Source organism: Gavialis gangeticus, unplaced genomic scaffold (assembly GCF_001723915.1).
Source record: "Gavialis gangeticus isolate Ggan-Ray unplaced genomic scaffold, GavGan_comp1, whole genome shotgun sequence".
In the NCBI taxonomy this organism is placed as follows: Eukaryota; Metazoa; Chordata; order Crocodylia; family Gavialidae; genus Gavialis; species Gavialis gangeticus.
Genome location: NW_017729031.1, coordinates 108,893,164 through 108,900,828, shown reverse-complemented (window position 1 = coordinate 108,900,828; position 7,665 = coordinate 108,893,164). Strand labels below are relative to the sequence as shown.

The following is a 7,665-nucleotide window of genomic DNA, read 5'->3' as shown; positions in this document are numbered from 1 at the left end:
CAGATCAGCACCATAATATACACATTAGTTGAAGAAATGGAATACCACTCAATCACAAAAGTTATGGAGAGGTGACTCGAGTCCAAAAAGGTTGAGAACCACTGGTGTAAATGAACGAGAGAGAAGCCTGAGGTTGAGCCCTAGCCCACTTAATTGGATGTGTCCCCGTCTCTCTCAACTTTGGTTAGTCTACGAAGTGAAACAGGCCATGCAGTGAAGCGGCTGCCTTGCCTGCAACAAGCAATCTCCCTCTGAAGCACAGAGCTTCCCATACATAATGGGAATAAATATAACTCCTGGCCCAGCTCCTGCTCAGCCCTCCAGGCCAGCATAGTGCAGTGGAACCGCAGGCATCCTGTGTTGCCCTATCTCTATGCTCCAGATGAAGTCTGCTTGACCACAGCAGAAGCGCCAGTGCAGTGGGATGGCAGGGGCCTCCATCCCAGTGCAACTGGAAACGTTTGAGGCAAGGTCCCTCCATGCAGCTTTACATGAAAGTCTTGCTCAGCTAAGTGTTCCCTGAGCAGCTCAAGCCAGTGGGCTGGGGCCTCACTGTCTTGTCATGAGGCTGAAATTAGTTCCTTGTTCCCGGTTCCTTTTTCAGAGCTAATCTAGACCCAATAAAAACTTGTTATTAATGAACTCCACATCCTAAAGAGAGAATTTCATTAGCTATGCATATGTACTAATTAATATATAAAATAATATCCCACATAAAGTACAGAGCCCTGAATGAAGGTCAGATTAGGATGGGATTATGGGGAAAAATACTTCTTGGGCCACCCCATATTTCATGGCGATGTCACTGGGGGACTGTCCCAAAGAATCCTGACCACAGTCCCACCCAGCCCAAAGCAGTTTGGCCGTGCCAGGCTGCCAACTAACAGCCCCCATGCCCACTATACTAAGTATAATGGCTTGAATAAGGAACTAGCTTTTGGGCTGGGATTATGGCTAGAAATTCTGCTTGGGCCACTCATCAGAATACATTTGTGCCACCAGGGGACTGTCCTGGACATCTGTGACCAGAGACTTGCCTAGCCCAACGTGCAGTTTGGACATGCCAGGCTGCCAACAGACAGCACCCCAGCCACTGTGCTAAGTGTATGGGCCCGAATAAGGAACTGGAATTTGGGCTGGGATTATACCCAGAAATCCTTCTTGGGCTACCCCAGACCACACCTCTGTGGCACTGGGGGACTGTCCTGGACATCTCTGACCAGAGACTTGCCCAGCCCAAAGCACAGTTTGGCCAGCCCAGGCTGACAACAACCACCACCCAAGACACTGTGCTAAGTATGTGGACCTGAATAAGGAACTGGATTTTGGGCTGGGATTATAGCTAGAAATCCTTGTTGGGCCACCCCAGACAGTGGCCCATCTCCCCTCCTCCCTCCCACCACTTCAGTGTGGTCCCATTCCCACCCCTCCCCACCGTTTCAGGTCCAGCCTCACTCCCCTCCTTCCCCCCACAGCTGTTTTGGGTCCACCTGGCCTGTGTCTGCCTGCCTCCCTGCCCTCTGTCACCCCGTCCCTGTCAGTTGTCTGGGGAGCATCCAGGACAGGCAGCCACCGTGATACCCCACTGGCCCTCAGGCAGGGGGCAGCCCGGCTGCTCGGATGGCTGAGGCATGTACCCCAATGCCAAAATTCCCCAGCAGTGGTGCAAACTTGGGCCCACGCAGCATGTGCTGCCCAGCCGATTGCCGCCCGCCCTCTTGGGGGCACATGCGCAGCTGGCTAGAAGCATTACGGAGAGACATACAGACAGACACGCAGACAGCCAGACTGAGCCTTTTGTTATGTTAATGGATATGGGGGCTGCAGTTAGCAGCATGGCATGAAGAAATTTGGGGTTTCTTTGTTGTTCTCCCGCCCTGGCGGGGGGTCGGGCTAGAAGATCTACTAGGTCCCTTCCGACCCTAAATCTATGAATCTATGAAATCACGCTCTAGGCCAGGCAAGACTGGTCAGGGATGTCCAGGGGAGTCCACCAGTGCCACAGTCATAGTGTGGGGTGGCCAGAAGGATTTCCATTTCTAGTCTCAGACTAGAAAGAGTGCCCTATTCAAGCCATTGTCCATAGTACGGTTGCTGCAGGGGGTGGGTGTGCTCTGAGTTGACAATGTGGCAGAGCCAAACCATGCCAGGAGCCAGAGTCATGGTGTGGGGTGGCCCAAGAAGCATTTCCATCTCTAATCCCAGCCCACAAACCAGTTCCTAATTCAAGACCATATACTTAGCAGTGGCTGGGGTGCTGTCAACTGAGAGCCTGGCACGGCCAAAAAGCGGTTTGCGTCAGGCAAATCTCTGGTCAGAGATGTCCAGGAGCATCCCCTGGTGGCACAGAGATGTGTTCTGGGGTGGCCCAAGGATTTCAGACTTGGGCTCCCCACCCTGTTGCCCTCCCCCTGGTGCCTCTGTGGCTCAGCAGGTGGGACCCAGCGTGGCAGGGCCAGATGGAAGCAAGGTGCCACTGCCATGAGCCTGACACTGCGATTGAGATAAGGCACTGCCTGCGCACCTGGCAGCAGCAGGGGGCACAACTCTGCACCACCACTCCCGCTGCTGCTGGGTAGGCAAGGGGTGCCCCACCATGGCAGCGCAGGGCTTGTGGCAATACCAAACTGCCCTGCCCAGCCCTATTCTACCCTGTGCTGGGTCCTGCCCGCTGGGGTGTGGAGGCCCTAGGGGAAGAGCAAGGAGCCCCAAGCCTGCACCTCCTCCACTGATGGGCTCCACTTCGGCTGTGCTGCCCATGGGGGAGGGAGAGCCAGACTGTGCCCTTTGCTCCCCACTAGGGCTGCAGCAGTCACTGCCTCCTGCTGGTGGCAGCCAGGGTTGGGGTGCTGCTGTGCGGAGCAGGGGGCTGCAGACCTGGGTCCCTGGCTCTGTAGCCCTGTAGCTCTCCAGCAGGGCCTGGGGGCTGTGGGTAGAGTGTGAGGGGCACCAGCAGGGCTGTGGCTTGGAAGTGAGGGGCAATGGCAGGGGTAGGGGACAGGCACATCAGGACTGTTCAGCACCACAAAGCAGTGATGGAGGACAGTCACAACTGGACTCATGTCCTGGTGAGCGAAGGGGGTGGGGGGAGCTCCAATTTCCCATAGTAAAAAACACAAAATCAAACACCAAAATTAAGAGGTATTTAGAATTTATTTTACTGTAGTGATTGAGGCACTGGTAGGCCTCCAAATTACTTGAGAAAACCAGGATCCCCAAACATCACACAGCAATCCACAAGGGCTAGGCAGTGATGAGCTGAAAGGCAGACCTGAGGCATTAAGGACCTTAACAGTGAAGCTGAGCAACACGTGTGGTGCAGAAGGAGCAGAGCCCAGGCAGCTGCTTACAGAGCCAAATATGCTACCCGATGAGGAGCAAAGCCGGCCCCCACCCCTATAAAGGAGAAGCCACTTCTTCCCCTCCTTTTCTACCTCCTACAGTGGGGAGACAAGCCAGAGCAGCCTGCCTGACCAGCTCAGGTTGAGCAGCGCGTGGGGTGGTGCTGGCGCTGTAAGCATAAACGACCACGTTTGGCATCCGCACGACAGGGAGAAAACAATGTGCAACATAAGCCAGGCATTGAAACGCTGCCTCCGGAGCATCACAGCCTATGTACAGCCAGCCTTGTGTCATGGAGAGGACCTGTGCCAGCTACGGTGATGCAACGCAGCAGCACATCATAAAAGACAAACAAGAGGGCTTGTTTTCATTTGCTAGGGGCACGTGTGGCTTTGCATATCAACCACGGCTGTCAGTCACGGGGAGAGGAAGGAGATGCCAGTCCTCGACAGCACAACTAATGAGCCAACTACTAAGAGCTGCTTTCACAGCTGACGGGCACAAACTGCCCTGGGCATTTGCAAGCAGCCAGTGACATCAACTTAGCTGGTCTCTAGCAGCACTGGCTATTATACCCTACTCCTCTCTGACCCAAGGAAGGGGAGAAGGTGGGAGAAAGGGACACAGATAAGGAAAGGGATCCTGAAGGAGCACAGCCACATCAAATCCCTGTAGTAATTTCGATGGCGACCAGCACCACCTTGTGAATACTGAGGGGATCAAACAGGACACGCATGAAGCACTTAGTTTGAGATGCACTGAATCCAGCCTCAAGTCGCTGGGGTATAGGACTGCTAAAAACAGTCCCCAGGCATGCTCCCTTGAGAATACCACCCAGAGAGCCATTTTATTCATCCCTGGAAAGATTAAACTCCTCTCCACGGAGTCATGAGCCTTAGGGAGTCATGAGCAGGAATCCGGGTTTTTCTACTTGTGATGGAAAGAAAGCAGTAAAAACCAGATTTTCTCCTTTAAAAAGAGAAAAATGCAGGTTACAGTGGGTTTCCCCTATCAGACTAGCAGAGTTCCAGCCTGCAAGGGGCTGGGGCGAGTGGGTGAAGGTGGTCAGGCAGGGGATGCCATGTGCATGCGTGCACATACACATGTGCATGGCTGCCAGGCAGCCTGGAGAGCAGCTCCATGCAAATAAGTCAAGGGGGGAGGGGGGAATTGAGGCCCTCAGTGAGGGAGGGAGGGAGGGAGCTGAGCAGGGCTGGGGTTGCTGCCCAGACCAGGTGGTGCATAAGGCTTGGGGCCCAAAGCCACATGCAGCCACAGGGCCTGGGTGAGTAGTGAGATAGAGCTGTGGGTGACTTGTCTGGTGGTGGGGCAGGGCTAGCTGGCTGCCTGCTGCTGTGCACACTCTGAGGGACAGGCAGGTGGGGCATATGCCCCCCCAATTTGTGCACAGGGCAGGTGCACGTGGGCTTCCCACCCTGCTGCCTTCTCCGTGGGGCCTCCCTGGCTCAGCTGACAGGACCTGGCCCAGCAGGGCAGAGCAGGGAAGCTTGGTGCTGCTGCCGAGAGCCCCACATTGCCATAGTGAGGCATCCCCTGCCCACCTGGCAGCAGTAGGGGGCACAACCCTGCACTGCCACCCCTACTGCTGCCAGGCCAGCAGGGGGCACCTTGCCATGGCAGCATGGGGCTCGCAGCAGCAGCCCCACCTTGCCCTCCTGCGCTGGGTCCCGCCTACTGGGCAGCAGGGCAGACAGCCCCAAGCCCACAGCAGGCAGCCACCCCCACCATGGACTCTGTTCCAACCATGCCACCTGTGGGGGACGGGGAGTTGGGCTGCACACTCAGCTCCCCACTAGGGCAGCAGCTGATGTTCTGGCACTGCCATTGGGGCAGGGGGCTGCAGACCTGGGTCCTGGGCCCTCTAGCCCTAGCAGCCAGGGGCTATGGGTGGGGAGCAAAGGGCACCAGCACGACCCAGGGAGCTGTGGCTGAGGGGTGAGGGGCATTGACAGAGCACCGGCCCATTAGGGCTGCTCAGAGCCAAAAAGCAGTGCAGTGGGGAGCAGCTGCAGATGCACCCATGTCCTGGTGAGCAAAGGGGGCAGGAGGACCTCTGATTTTCCATTGTAAGAAAACCCAAAATCAAACACCAACATTTAAATTGGGAGGGAGGGGGAGGAGGAAAATGTAGTGGCATTTCATTTTAATTGTGGATTTTTGGGTTCTTTAATCAGAGAATTTACTATTTTTAAACAGAGAAAACCCTGGTCATGAGTAGTGCAGAAATGGGGCTGGCAGAGGGACTGCAGCAAGGCAGCCCAGCTCCAGGGTGTTTTCCCAAGCAGACGCAACTCTACAGTGCCCATGACACAGGAAGGCAGCTACAAAAGCACCTGAAAGCAGGAAGCACAGGTAAGGCATGATGCACTTTTCCAACACGCATGCTGCAACTACCCTGGACACAGTCCTGCTTTCCAGGGGCAGCTCTTTGGAACAGCCCAGGCAATGACACTTCCTGGCCTTTTGCTCGTGGTAGAGCCCAGAAACAATATAGGAGCACTGGGGCCAGGCACCCAAGCCATGAGCAGTGAATGGTTCACAACCATGTTCTGTGGGGCCAGCTTTCCTACCTTAAAGAGAGTGCCCCGTCCACTGACGAAGGCGGCACCTTTACCACTGCAAATCACGATCTTGTCCGTCACGGGATGCAGCACTTTACTGCAGTGCGGTCTCTTGGGGGCCCCCTTGGAACAGTTCCATTTGAGGGTGGAGGAATTCACTCCAACCTGCCAGGCTTCAGATGCTGGAAATGGGAGTCTTTAACACTACCTCTGAACACCCCGCTCCACGTGCTCATACATGGCAAGTAGCCTGCAGTCCCCCTCCCCCCACCCCCCACAACAGCCTATGCATGGGAGTTCCAAGCACAAAGAGCAGCAAGTCCATCCAACTCCTGCTCCCTGAAATAACCAAATGGAAACATGTACTTTTCTTGGAAATGCATTTTACATTATGCTAGCCACCATGAGAAGACAGGCTAGCGCCCTTTGTGGAAATTCTGGCCTTGCTGAGTTGCAGATGCAGACCACCCACAGCATCAGTGTTACTTCCCAAACCATGCAGAAAAACAGGAAGAGATGAAGGGCTATGAGAACAGTGAGACCATGGTCCATTCATGCAAGCTGACATGGGAGCGCACAGATTAGAGCCAGAAAAAGCTATCTTGAGAAGCACCTGCCTTCTGGCCATTCATCACTAGTGTTATTCTCTGTAGTGACAGCCACACTATGGGCTTGTCTACACAGGAACACTCAGGACTGAATCCAGGTTTACACTGAGTGTAAATTTAAAGTGGGTAAATTAAGCTGCATTAAGACCCTCTTTTGTAGAAAAAGTGGTCTTAATTTAACTTGGCTTAATTAACTTCAACATAAAAGTGGTCTTCATTAAGCAAAATCAAATTAATTCTGAATAAGAGGCACATGGGTTTAAATTAATCCACTTTACAAATTAATTTGGATTAACTTTCAATTGCCCACACAAAACCCCCCCTGTTTTCTGTGTTTATTTCCATCCATGAACAGTTCAGCAGTCCTGGACTTCCTACGTGCTGACCTTTTTACATGTGAAAAACCCCTCCCCATTCTCTCACCTTTCACCTCAAAGTAGTAAAGTGACTGAAAGCTTTCAAAGAGTTGTGGAGCAATTTTTGAAATTACCTCCTGAAAAGAATGAGCGAAGTGCAGCAGACAGGATCCAGGAGGGGAGGGGAGGAGAGGAGCAACAGAGCTGAGGTAAGTGACTGACATCTTAAAAGCACAATTACTAAATACCAAGATGATCAGAAGTCACATCCTTGCAAGGTTTGCACAGCTGAGCTGCAAGGACCTGATCACCTCCTCACCGAAGACAGAAAAACTGCCCCTGCCTGTTCCCACTCTTATCTCAACCATCTGTCCTGCTGCCTTCTGGAAGCTGATGTACACTGTCAGGCTATGTCCTATGTCAGGGAAGCAAGCTGAAATGTCTTGGGACAGAACACTTCTCTTCAGACAAGTTGTAGGCACACTCAGTTGGGCAACATGATTTTTATTTTTTTAATTAACAGGATTCTTCCTCTAATCCTCTGTTATAATCATCTAAAGTCCTTGGAAAGAAGCCTTAATGAGCAACTGGAAAGGCAGCCCAAGGAAAGCAACAGCTTTGGCTAATGAACAATCATCTCTACCCAGTAGCAGCAAACACAGCAAAATGCCCAGGGCTGTATAAACTAGTAGTGAAGGTCTGAAAAAGAAAAGCCTGTGCCTCCATGCCACATAGGAAGCAGGTGACAGAATTTAGTTTAACACAGGGGTGGACAAA

The 7,665-nt window shown here is 53.1% G+C and overlaps 1 long non-coding RNA gene across 1 annotated transcript; it reads left to right on the top strand.

The window, feature by feature from the left end:
* The first annotated feature begins 2,874 nt into the window (after window positions 1-2,874).
* LOC109301788 lies at window positions 2,875-5,409 on the top strand. The gene is made up of 3 exons (XR_002098626.1): window positions 2,875-2,901; window positions 4,573-4,580; window positions 5,282-5,409. It is a non-coding gene; the product is annotated as an uncharacterized LOC109301788 (long non-coding RNA).
* Window positions 5,410-7,665: the final 2,256 nt, after the last annotated feature.